The 11986-nt window shown below is 39.8% G+C and overlaps 1 protein-coding gene across 1 annotated transcript in view; it reads right to left on the reverse strand.

Moving 5' to 3' along the window:
• The window catches only part of LOC112010495 (uncharacterized), a 30025-nt gene extending 18506 nt beyond the window's left edge, over window positions 1-11519 (reverse strand). The window contains exon 1 of the mRNA XM_065761871.1: window positions 11350-11519. The gene's annotated coding sequence lies outside the window, so the exon portion shown is untranslated. The remainder of the gene's footprint in view (window positions 1-11349) is intronic.
• Window positions 11520-11986: the final 467 nt, after the last annotated feature.

Consider the following 11986-nt stretch of genomic DNA (forward strand, 5'->3'; position numbering starts at 1 on the left):
TGTGGATCTTACAAGAATGTTATACCTGTTGTTTTACTCTTTACTGTCACACATGCGTTTATGCGTTTGTTGAGTATTTCAGGATTATACAGGTTGATTCAACTAAGCTGCTGTCTACACTTGCAACTATGGATAGTAGTTAGGCTGAATTGAATTTTATGAGCATTATCTTTGTAAAGGGCTTTTTACGTAATTTCAAATTAAGACACATTTGTGAGAGTTCATTCATGTACTTTGAAGAGAAGCTGTTAGGTTCTAAGGTCTTAGGATTTTATGTATTTAGAACTCTAATTTGTAATGTTGGCAAACCATGATCAAAACATTGTATTAAGTCTTATTAGTCTTGCTCAAAGTTGGTTTAATATTGTAAAGTTGGAATCGAGTGCTGCAGAAGTACTTGGGACTCTCGGCCTGCTCGATCGATCGAAGAATAGACTCGATCGATCCGAAAATTGCACAGGTTGAATTTTCTGCAGAATTTCCAACTCAGCCCTACTTCATTAAACGTTTAGGTTTTATGTTTTTACCCTAGGATATAAATAAAACCCTAGCCACGTTTTTGAAGGTTGTCCATATTGTATTGTTGCCATACATTACTGTTTTGTGTGAATCTCGTGTGAGATCTTTGAGGAGCTTTCCTTTACACAAAACTTAGGGTTTTCATGGTGGGATTATTTCAACATCTTGAAGATCATTACTGCAACCATTGGAACTTAAAAGAAAAGCAAGCGGGGAGCTTGTAGCTGATTGAGGAATTCAAGAAAGAAGTAGTCCGTGGATTCGGAGCCTGCGCGTGGTCGTGTCAGGAAGTTCTACTGGTGGGTAGCATTAAGAAGTCGAGCGGGGAGCTTGTAGTCCTTTTGTACGAACTTCAATTCTTTCATAGTGAATTCAGGTTAGCCTTGAGGATCGGTGGGTCAAATCCTCCCTAGGTTTTTACCGTGTGGTTTCCTGGGTGATCATATCTTGTGTTATTTATTTTCCGCTGCATTATATCTTGATATGATTGTTTGGATTGTTTTAACCTATAATTGCTTAATTTGACTAAGTAACAACTTGGCTAATTAATCTAGGCTACGCAATTTGTGTGTTTTAAGAGGTCTTAAATTTCCATCAGAAGCCTTGATGAAGTCTGGAGAATAACCTTGAGGGGATTCAAACTAGATGGATGAATCTCAAATTTTGATATCGAGAGCTTTAGTTTTGGACATTGTCAGTGCTCCGGAGATGTGCATTAGATTGGTGATTTCCAAGTCACAAAAAAAAACTATGCAAGACAAGTCTGACTCGAAAATCTTGACTTTGGCTTGAATTCAACACAAAAATCAACTAGTTTGGAATTGAGGTATTTGTGCAATTTTCGAGTCTCAAATGATGGAACGGACTCCAAAATTGGAATGTACGCGAAAAATTGAGCAAGATAGGTCCATCTTAAAAATTTTGACTTTTGGTCAACATTTACGCAAAAGTCAACATTTTAGAAATTGGTCGTTTGCACAATTTTTGAACTTCGAATGAAGAAACTGATCCCAAAATTGGAATGTACTCGAAAAACTGAGTGGGACAGGTCCGTCTTGAAAATTTTGACTTTTTGGTCAAAATTTTTTGCAAAAGTCAACTTTTTGAAAATTGGATGTTTGCGCAATTTCCGAGCTTCGAATGGAGAAACGGATCTCAAAATCGGAATGTACTCGAAAAACTGAGTGGGACTGGTCCGTCTTGAAAATTTTGACTTTTTGGTCAAAGTCAAAGGTCCACTTGCTCAAAGCTTTTTTATTTTATTTTACTTTTTTTTTTTTTTTTTCAGTTGGTTCGGACCGGGTCAGATTCTCGGGTCGAACCGGTCCGGTCTAGTCAAACGGGTCAGGTCAGTGGATGATGACGTCATCCATGACGTCATAGGCCTGAGGGCGCATCAGCGCGTGGCGCGTGCAAGCGCGTGAGACTCTTCCGGCGCGTCGTGAGCGCGTGACCTGATGATGATGGCGCGTGCATGCGCGTGAGTTTAAAGCAATGAGCGCCGGAGACTCTGGTGCGCGTGGCGGCGCCGCGTTTGTGACTCTTTGGGCCTGAAATTTTCAGGTTTTGTAGAGTAAAGGCCCGGATCTAGTGGTATGGTCTGTTTTCTGAATTGGTGGCCTGATTTTCACAGATTTCAAGGATTAAACCATTCGTCATCGCGAGTTTGTGGCGGCGCGTGGAGGCGCGTGGTGGCTCCGTTGGTGATGATCTTTCTGGGTTTTGTTTTTCGAAGTCCTTAGCAGATTTCTGTGGGTTGAATTTTTGGGATCTTGTCAGAAAGCTTTTAGAAATCTGGACAGCAGATGGCTGGCATTTGTTGAACTTATGGCTTTTCAACAGCTCTGACAAGGTGATGCCAAGGTTTAGACTTGTAGGTCTTTTAGGGGTGATGAGCCACCGTTTTCTGTATGTCATCCTTCATTTCAATATTTGGTGCCAATCTTTTTGATTTTGAGTGTGAGCGCATGCAAAATCTGACTTTGAACTTCAATTGTTTCACATTTTGAAACGTGAATATATGATTTTGAAGATGCAAGGAGCTCATTAAGACTTTGAAGATGCCAACGAACCCTTGAAGTTTCAAGAAGATTGCCACCAAAACAAGACTTTGAAGATGCAAAGATGATGCCAACAAAATCTTGAAGTTTCAAGAAGCTCCCATCAAGACTTTGAGGATGCAAAGAGATGCCAATAAAACCTTGAAGATGTGAGAAGAATGCTGCCAAGACTTTGATATTGCACGAACATGCCCTTAGAGGAGAGATGACGCAACACCAACTTCAACACCAACTTTAGATGCTGGAGGAAGGTGACGTTGTCCAAATTTCAAAGACATGATGTGAAACAGCACCACTCAGAAGGGAGATGATGTGGTTCAAATTTCGGAGTTGTGAAGTGGCACAACCTAGAAGAGAGACGATGTAGCTTAGACTTGCAAGGTACAAGAAGATGCCCTCAGAAGATAAGTGATGTAAAACATACTTTAGAGACATGAGAGGATGTCCACAGAAGAGGGGCAATGTCATGAAGACTTCATTCTTTGCAAAAGAGGTTGAAGATATTATTTTACTCCACAACCAAGAACTAACTTATGTTTATCATTAGTTCAAGGAACGCCGAGTAACACCAATTCTTTGCAGCTGTCTTTTTCTACCACAATGATCTTTGAGTGTCATGTAGTAAGGAATTGACTGATCCTAAGCAACGCCTGTCAATTAAAAGGATCTCAAAAGCATATTGACGACCTTTGAAAAATTCCTTAAGCTAGACTGGCAATCCTTCTTCTTTTTCATGTGACTGAATTTAGTAAATGATACCAAGTTGCCTACGTACCCTCAAGAGGGATCAAGTCATTACGTAGTTCGAAGATTTTTTTGTCCTTTTTTTTGCAACAAAGGAGGGCTCAGTGTGTAATAGTGGGTATCACCACTAATCGAACCCGAGACCTCTCAAGGGCGACTTGGGCATCCAACCACTACGCCACACTAGCAATTGGTGACATAGAGTGGGATTAATTTCTCTTTATTGGTATGCTTTCAAAGGTAATGGGAAGACATCATGTACCCTTGCAGCATTACAGTGGGCAGTTTAAGCTCTTGCCAAGGAGCAATCCTCGATGTTCAAGCACAGAAGTGTTTAAGGAACTTCCCATTGATGGGGCCGATCCTTGCATCGTCATTGTTGATCAATTTGTAAGCTTCGTTGGTGTTTGCCCCTTGCTTGAGAGTTGGAAGTACATCACAAGTAACGGTCACATGGTTTGACCCGACAACTTCATCAAAGTCTAGATCAATCTTGTTTTCTTTAGCAAGTTTCATGATTTGTTCTTTGAAGACGAAGCATTTTTGGATTAGGTGGCCAATGATGCGATGATATTTGCAGTAGTTAGGGTCATCAACTTTCCCTATGTCTTGTGGTCGCCTGCATTCTGGAAATTCAATCAGCTTCAATTGCAATAATTGTTCTAAGATGTTTGGCACATCTTCATCGAGGAACGGATATGCTTTTTGCTCACGTTCCTTAAAAGTCAGGCGACGCACTTTGTTCTTTTGCCATCCTTCGAGCTGTTTTTCATTTGCCTTCGCTTCTCTTCTTGGAACCTTGACTTCGATAGTGTTAACAACCATTGAGTCTTTGAGGCTGACTTTTGCATTCCTATCATTCCTCTTTACTTCCCTTTTGCTTTTCTCAGGTATGGGAGGGTTTGTACTTCCATGGCTAGCAATACTCAACTCCATGTCGTGTGCACGAGTTGCTAACTCTTCAAATGTTCGAGGTTTTATCCCTTGAAGGATGTAAAGAAGTCCCCAATGCATGCCTTGGATGCACATCTCTACAGCAGAAATTTCAGAAAGTCTATCCTTACAATCTAAGCTCAAAGAACGCCACCGATTGATGTAATCAATGACGGGCTCATCTTTCCACTGTTTGGTATTAGTAAGCTCTAGGGATAATTACAGTAAACCCACCTGAGATTAGGCCCGTTTTCACTTTGCCTACCCGTGGTTTAAAACTTATCACTTTGCCCACATGAGGTGCCTTCCGTTAGGGATCTGTTACCCACCTCCCTCTTTGCCGTCAGAAAAACACATTTTTTGAGAAAAACAAACATAACAAAGATCAAAAGGTTAGGACTTTTTAATACTTAAGAACTTCTTTAAGAACATTGGCGTAAGCTTTTGCTGCACAAAATGTTCACATGATAATTTAAACTGCCATGCTATCCAATCCTAATCATTTAATTATCATCGAATACCAATCTTAAGAAATGAAACGAATAACAAAGTATGATTTTAACAAGGGTTAAATAGCAAAATAACAAGACCCATCTGAGATCTAAACCCAAACTAAACAAATTATCCATATCCACATCCAATAACCAATAAACAAATAAACACACATCAAATTATACAGGTGGTGTCATCGGCCTTCTTAGCCTCAGTCTTGAGATCCACCTTCAAATCCTCAACAATGCTCTTACTCTCCAAATCCCAGATCTTAATGCTCTGCTCCGTGGCGGCGCAAAGCCAGTACCTATTAGGACTGAAGCAGAGGGCATGAATAATCGCACCCGCGTCAAGCGAGTACATCGAGGGAGAGCCCGCCGAGGCAGAAGAGGCTTGCACAGATCTCAACCAGCGATGAGGCCGAAGAGGCACCGCGGAGGCCATCGAGGGAGAGCCGGCGAGGCGGAAAAGGCACATACCAATGAGGTTCGCGTAGATCCCGACGAGCGACGAGGCGGAAGAGACGCTGCGGAGGCCATTGGGGGAGAGCCCACTGAGGCGGAAGAGGCTTAAGCGTATCAAGCTCCCCGAAGATGAAGTCGAGCCCAAAGAGGAACCACCACAACAAACTAAGAATAAGAACAACAAGAGTAACAAGAAGGAGAAGGAGAAGGAACCTTCACAGAGCAGTAGCGAAGAAGAGCCACTGCAAGAGGATGCGAAGCAATCGGCGATTCCATTAGGCTTTTTATTGCTTAAGAAATACTGTTGATTTGTGTTTTATTCTCAAAAGAAGTTTTTAAGCAATAAAAAGTCCTAACCTTTTGATCTTTGTTATGTTTGTTTTTCTCTAAAAATGTGTTTTTCTGACGGCAAAGAGGGAGGTGGGTAACAAATCCCTAACGGAAGGCACCTCAGGTGGGCAAAGTAATAAGTTTTAAACCACGGGTAGGCAAAGTGAAAACGGGCTTAACCTCAGGTGGGTTTACTGTAATTATCCCTAAGCTCTATCATGCTCACTGTACGGCGCGTGCTGTAGAATCGGTCAAGAAACTCTCTTTCGAGTTGTTGCCAACTGTCGATTGACTCGGGTTCTAAGTCTGTATACCAATCAAAGGCATTTCCTTTGAGCGAACGGACAAATTGCTTTACAAGGAGGCCTCCTTGAGTCCCTGCGTTCTCACAAGTTTCTACAAAATGAGCAATGTGTTGCTTAGGATTTCCATGGCCATCAAACTGCAAGAACTTGGGGGGTTGATACCCATTTGGCATCCTCATGTTGTCGATGCGCTTTGTGTAAGGTTTTGAATATGTGAGAGAACTTGTAGAAGAACCTCCATATTGTGCTCGGATGGTATTTGTTATCATGTCTTGTAATTGTTGGACTGACAACGAAGCAACCGAAGTAGATTGTTCTCGTCGGGGAGTGTTTTCAATTTCTCTCCCTTCGTCATCCTTCGCAGATGTGAATTTATGACCATGGCTTGATTCACCAAGACCCTTTGATGGGAGAAAGATCGTGTGACCAACTTCTTGTGAAGGAAGAAGGGGATTTGCCCCCATACTTGAGGTGTTCCAAGGTGGAGACGTCCTTGTTGATGACCTTGTTTCTTGCAAGAGGGTCTAAGGAGATGATTGTCTGGACCTTGGCTTCCTTGGTTGATTGATATTGAAGTTGATGGTTTGCTTTGGGTTGGCTACAATTGATTACACCAATGCATTTGTTGGTGGTAGCCGTACCAAGTTTAGTTGAAGTAGCTGTTGAAGCTTGGATGTTCTTGCTAAAGGCCATTGAAGTTGATAGCAAGATGATGAAGATTTCTTTCTTTGAAGGAGAATGAGATGAGAGGCAGAGAGGTCCCATCGGGCGTGCCAGAATATGTGGACGACTAAATTTCTCAGTTCGAAATAAGTCAAACAAGTAAAATAGTGTCACAAATGTGAATTTGTATTGAATATATGTGTGGTACAATTCTCTGTAATTACAAAAGAGTGATCCTCTGATTTGATCTCCTTGAAAGATTTGTTAATTGGATTTGTGGTAATGTGATTTTCACTTGAACACAAAGTATCCTTCAATTTGGTTGAAGGATGGATCGAAGATTGTTAAAACGGAATTACAATGAATCTCTAGTTATGAGCTTGTTAGAAATCCTTTGTTCTTTACGTTCTTCGTGTTCTTCGTGTGTTCTTCGTGTTCTTGGTGCGTTCTTCGTCTTCGAAGGTTTGTGGTGGAAGTTCTTCGGGGCTTTAGAGGTTTGAATCCTTAGAGCTTCGCTGATTTATGATTTGTTGAGGTTTCTGGAGGCTTTTGAGCTTGATTCTAGTGAACTTTGAGATCTAGGCAGGTAATTTGGATGATTCTGCTTTGAATGTTCTTCGTATTTGAAGGTTGAAGTTCTTGAAGTTCTTGGAGGCTTTAGAGCTTGATTCCGGCAGAGCTTCTAGACTTCTGAGTGCTTCAAATGGTTTGGTCCCCTCTCCAAATCTCTGGATCTCCTCAGCTCCTCCCAAATGCCTTAGGAAGGCTTCTATATATAGGAGTTTAGGGGTAGATAAGTGACACGTGGCGGAGCTTGATTGGTGACACGTGGCAGCGCTTGATTGGTGACACGTGGCAGAGTTTGATTGATCCGCTTATGTCATCGCCTGCACATGCTGGACTGATTGTGTCATCGCTTACACGTGCGAAGCTGATTATGTCATCGCTTACACGTGCGATGATGTGTGATTGGTTTTTGCATGACACTTGGCAAATTTCTGTTGGTTTCTGAGTAATGATAGCAAAACCTAGCAGCAATATGCGGCGCTTTGTAATTGGCCGTATTTTGTGGACTTAGTAGTGTGACATGTCAGCTTGTGATAGGTCAGGAATTTTCCCTGTCTACAATAGGCTTCCTTTTCCTCTTGTGGGAGCTCAAAGAACTCTTGCCCCACCTCTTTTAGCCTTTGGATTAATGAAGGTAATATACCATGATCGGTGATGAGGAAGAATCCCCACTCCTGGCAAGCCTCTGCAACTTCTTTGACGACCACATCATGCGGCTGAGAGAGAGATATGACGGGCACCGTGACCCCGTCAACGGCCACAGTGTTCTTGGGCCGTTCATGGGCCGGGCGGATGAATTGAGCAGGAAGTTTGTTGAGCCCACCCAAAGCCAAGGCCTGTACTCTCTCTGCAGTCATTTTCTATTTTCTTTAGGTTGTTTCAAACTTGCAATCATGCACAGGTGTCTTTTGGCTGCTGGGAATTGGGATGACTTTCACACGTATAAATAATACTTTCTAGGTTGGTTTGTGGGGGTTTTTTTATTATTATTGCAGAACCTAGTTTACAAGTTACAGCAACGTTTGGAATGGTAGATACACCAACTGAAAACGCGTGGCTTGTCCTCGCTTTAAATGCATCTAACAGTTAATCAACAAATAGGTAGTGTTCAATGATATAAAAAAATATGGATTGAAAACGTGTGGCTAGTCCTCGGCAAGAAACGCTTGGTCTAGGACATGTTCAATGTTATAAATTTCATGTTGTGTAATGAATTATTAGTGATGAGTACTAATGTTACAGGCTCATTATACAGTTGACGAGCATTCAATCTACAGTGTCATCAATAAGATAGACGATTGTACAACATTAATGGTGCAGTCATTAATGATTTCGTAACTGACGAACTTCAATGGTCAAAAAAGTCAATCATGAGCTAGTTAAACCTCCATTTAAGCTTAGACAGATGTTATTCAAAATAGCCAAGAGAGCCGTTAAGAGTCTACCATCAATTATACTTATAATGAGCCTCCTAACAGCTGTATTAAAGGTATAAATAAGCCACCAAGCACCAGGAGAATTGTATGCACATTCAAACACACAGAATTACATTGTAATTCTTTGAGAGATATTCAGAACTTTACTAACTTAGTCATTTGAGAACCATTGGTTAACATTACCCCTGTGCCTTTCTCTCTCATCTTTGCAGGGAACATAACCTCATCAAAGCCTTGACGAGGTCTTTGACTGACGACAATTTTTGGCTTCATTAGTTTGGCACTGTCTATAGGGATGTAGATCTGAATCATATAGATTTTCATAGCCCTACCATTCAAACGATGCAATGGATCCAAATTCATCAACCCCACTTGATCCAATGCAAATAACCTAGCAAATTCAAACACTAGTAGCAAGTGTTAAAGAATTGACCAAACAGAATGAAGAGTTGAGGCAGCACTTCTCTCAGGAGAATAGCAACGTGCATCCTCGCCAACGTAACTAGAACAACGACAACGAGGAAGGTTATAGCCCACGAACCAGTAATAGGAAAGAAAGTTCCAGGCAAACAAAGTAGTCCAATTCTAGGTGAACAAGACAGTCCAGTTCCTGGCAAATAGAACAGCCTGATCGAAACAATGATTAGCTCCTGAAGAGCATGAGAAAAGTGATGGACAAAATGCAAAATGCCCTGAAAGGAAAGTTGTCCAGGAACCTAGATGGGATGATCAAAAGAATAGACTCTCCATTCACCAGCAAGGTCCTAGAATGCCCTCTCCCATCGAAGTTTTGACTCCCCCAATTGGAGACTTATGAAGGGCATACAAATCCACTAGACCACATAGAGTCTTTCAAGATATTTCTAAACCTTCAGCATACACTTCATGAAATGATGTGTAGATCCTTCTTGACAACTCTCAAAGGAGCTGCTCGAGAATGGTTTAACAAGTTAGCATCACCTTCAATAGTAAATTTTGAACAATTAAGTGACTCCTTTGTACTGCATTTTATCGGTGGCCAGAGACACAAAAGGCCAACTTCACATCTATTAATGATAAAACAACAAGAAGAGGAAACTTTGAGAGCTTATGTGAAGCTTTTCAACTAAACAATCCTGGAGGTAGATGAAGCTGACGACCAAGTTCAACTGACGGCCTTCCAAGCTGGCTTGACGACCAAGGACTTCATTTTTTCGTTAGTCAAGACCCTGCCAACTACAATGACAGACCTCCTATTCAAAGCCTAGAAGTACATGAACGAAGAGGATGCATTATTGACAAAGGGGATAGATGGCAAGCGAAAGATGGAAGAAATTGACGAGAAAATCACATCAACGACAAAAAACTTCACAATATGAGAGTAAGTCATGTAATTAAACTTGTAAGATCTTACCAATGAACAAAATCATATAATTGACTCAATTCTCAGAGAAGCAAGCAAGATCAACAATATCAACAAATCAAAAATTCTACCTAATTATCAAGATTAGCAAGAAGCATGTGATATAAATGGAATCCAAAATAGGAGTCTTCTTTAAAATAGGTGTAAACCGCCAATATTCCTACAGTTGCCCAAAAGGTTGATGCAAGAATGAGGGGACAATTGAAGAGTACTAAAATTACAAGCTTGTCATACAGCTGACGAGCATTCAATCTATAGTGTCATCAATAAGATGGATGATCTTACAACATTAACGGCACGACCATTAATGATTTCGTAATTGACGAGTTCCAACGGTCAGAAATGCCAATTATGAGCTAGTTAAACCTCCATTTAATCTCAGATAAACGTTACTCAAAACAGCCAAGAGAGCCATTAAGAGGCTACCATTAATAACACTCATAATAAGCCTCCTAATAGCTATACTAAGACTATAAATAAGCCACCAAGCACCAGGAGAAATGTATGCACATTCAAACACACAGAATTGCATTTTGATTTTCTAAGAGATATTGAGAACTCTACTAACTTAGTCATCGGAACTATTGGCTAACGCTACTCCGGTGCTTTTCTCTCATCTTTGCAGGAATATAACCTTGTCAAAGCCTTGATGAGGTCTTCAACTGATGACCATTTTTGGCTTCATCAATTAGTATTAGTATTAGTATTAGTATTCTTATGTTTTGTGGGGCATGTTTATTTGTCTTTTTAGTTTGAGACTAATTTTTGTAGTGGCATGTTGTGAATTTGGGTGTATAGATGAGTGTGTCCCTACTCCTTAGCATTATTCAAAGAAAAAATCTATATTTACTCCTTAGGTTGGTTTCTTTTGGGGGGAAAACTATATTTTTATAAACTTTTGTGTTAAAAAAAAAAAAAAAAAAAAAAAACTAATTTTTTAACAATTTTTTTTAAATGGTCAATTAACAAATTCTCTGAACGAGGCGCAATAAGAACAGCAATTCAATGGGGCAAATTAAGTTGACATGAAGTATAAATCATTTTGGTGGCAACTATATATCTTTTTCAAGTCAACAGTAGCAAATTTGATAAGCCAATCAATCATAGAACTAAAACCAAATTTGATCTTTCTTCATTTCAAGCACTAAAAACTGCTTCAATTCTTTGGTAAGCTGGCTGTAGAGAGTGAAAGATTGAAATTTAGTGTTTACACAAGCTGTTTTAAAAGGATTACACATCATATAAAAGTACGTGCCCATTATATAAACAAAATTTTGTAGCAGATATCAAACATGTTACTGGAAAGATTAACGAACCCTTCCATGAGAGAGGTTTAACTGACTACATATGCATGCTTCAAGTGAAACCTGATATTCAAACAATTCACAAGCTAAAATACTACACAAAATATAGAGAGATCACAGAGACACTCACTTCTTGCGATAAGAATGGAGAGAGATCTCTCTATCTTTCTCGATCGCTCCTGCAAAAGCGTTTGGCTATAGAGTAAAGTTATAGGGAAAGCAAGAGAGAGCTAGAGATGTACAGAGCATAGAGTACAGACTAAAGAAGCATGAAGTGGCCTTATCTTTGGGTCTATTTAAAAAGAAGAGAAACAAGTAACAGTCCCATTTAACTTTTTAATTCAAAAAAGAAGAAGGTTATCTTTTAACTTTTTTTTTTTTTTTTTTTACCTCTTTTTTTCTCTTCCACATGTTCACGTCTTAGCTCTCAAGTCTTTACCCCGCCTTAACTCTTAAGTCTTTCTCTGCTGCTTTATCAGATTGAAGACAGTTCAATACTTACTTGAAGTCCGTAGTCACACCAACTGAGAGTCATCTGTCAATCATTCACAATGATGTGTGTTTGGAAAGTCTTATCTAATTTCTTGCTGAAAATTTGTCAAGTATAGTCATATCTCGAAAATTATTAATAAAAAAAAAAAACTGCAGAAAAAAAAGTAAAATTTGAAAAGGTTATATATAAAAACTAGAAGATAAATTTATAACTTTTAACAACTTAAAATATTATTTTATTTATTTTTACATCTTATATTATTATTATTGTTGTT

This window comes from Quercus suber, unplaced genomic scaffold, assembly GCF_002906115.3.
Source record: "Quercus suber isolate HL8 unplaced genomic scaffold, Cork oak 2.0 scaffold_432, whole genome shotgun sequence".
NCBI classification, from domain to species: Eukaryota; Viridiplantae; Streptophyta; class Magnoliopsida; order Fagales; family Fagaceae; genus Quercus; species Quercus suber.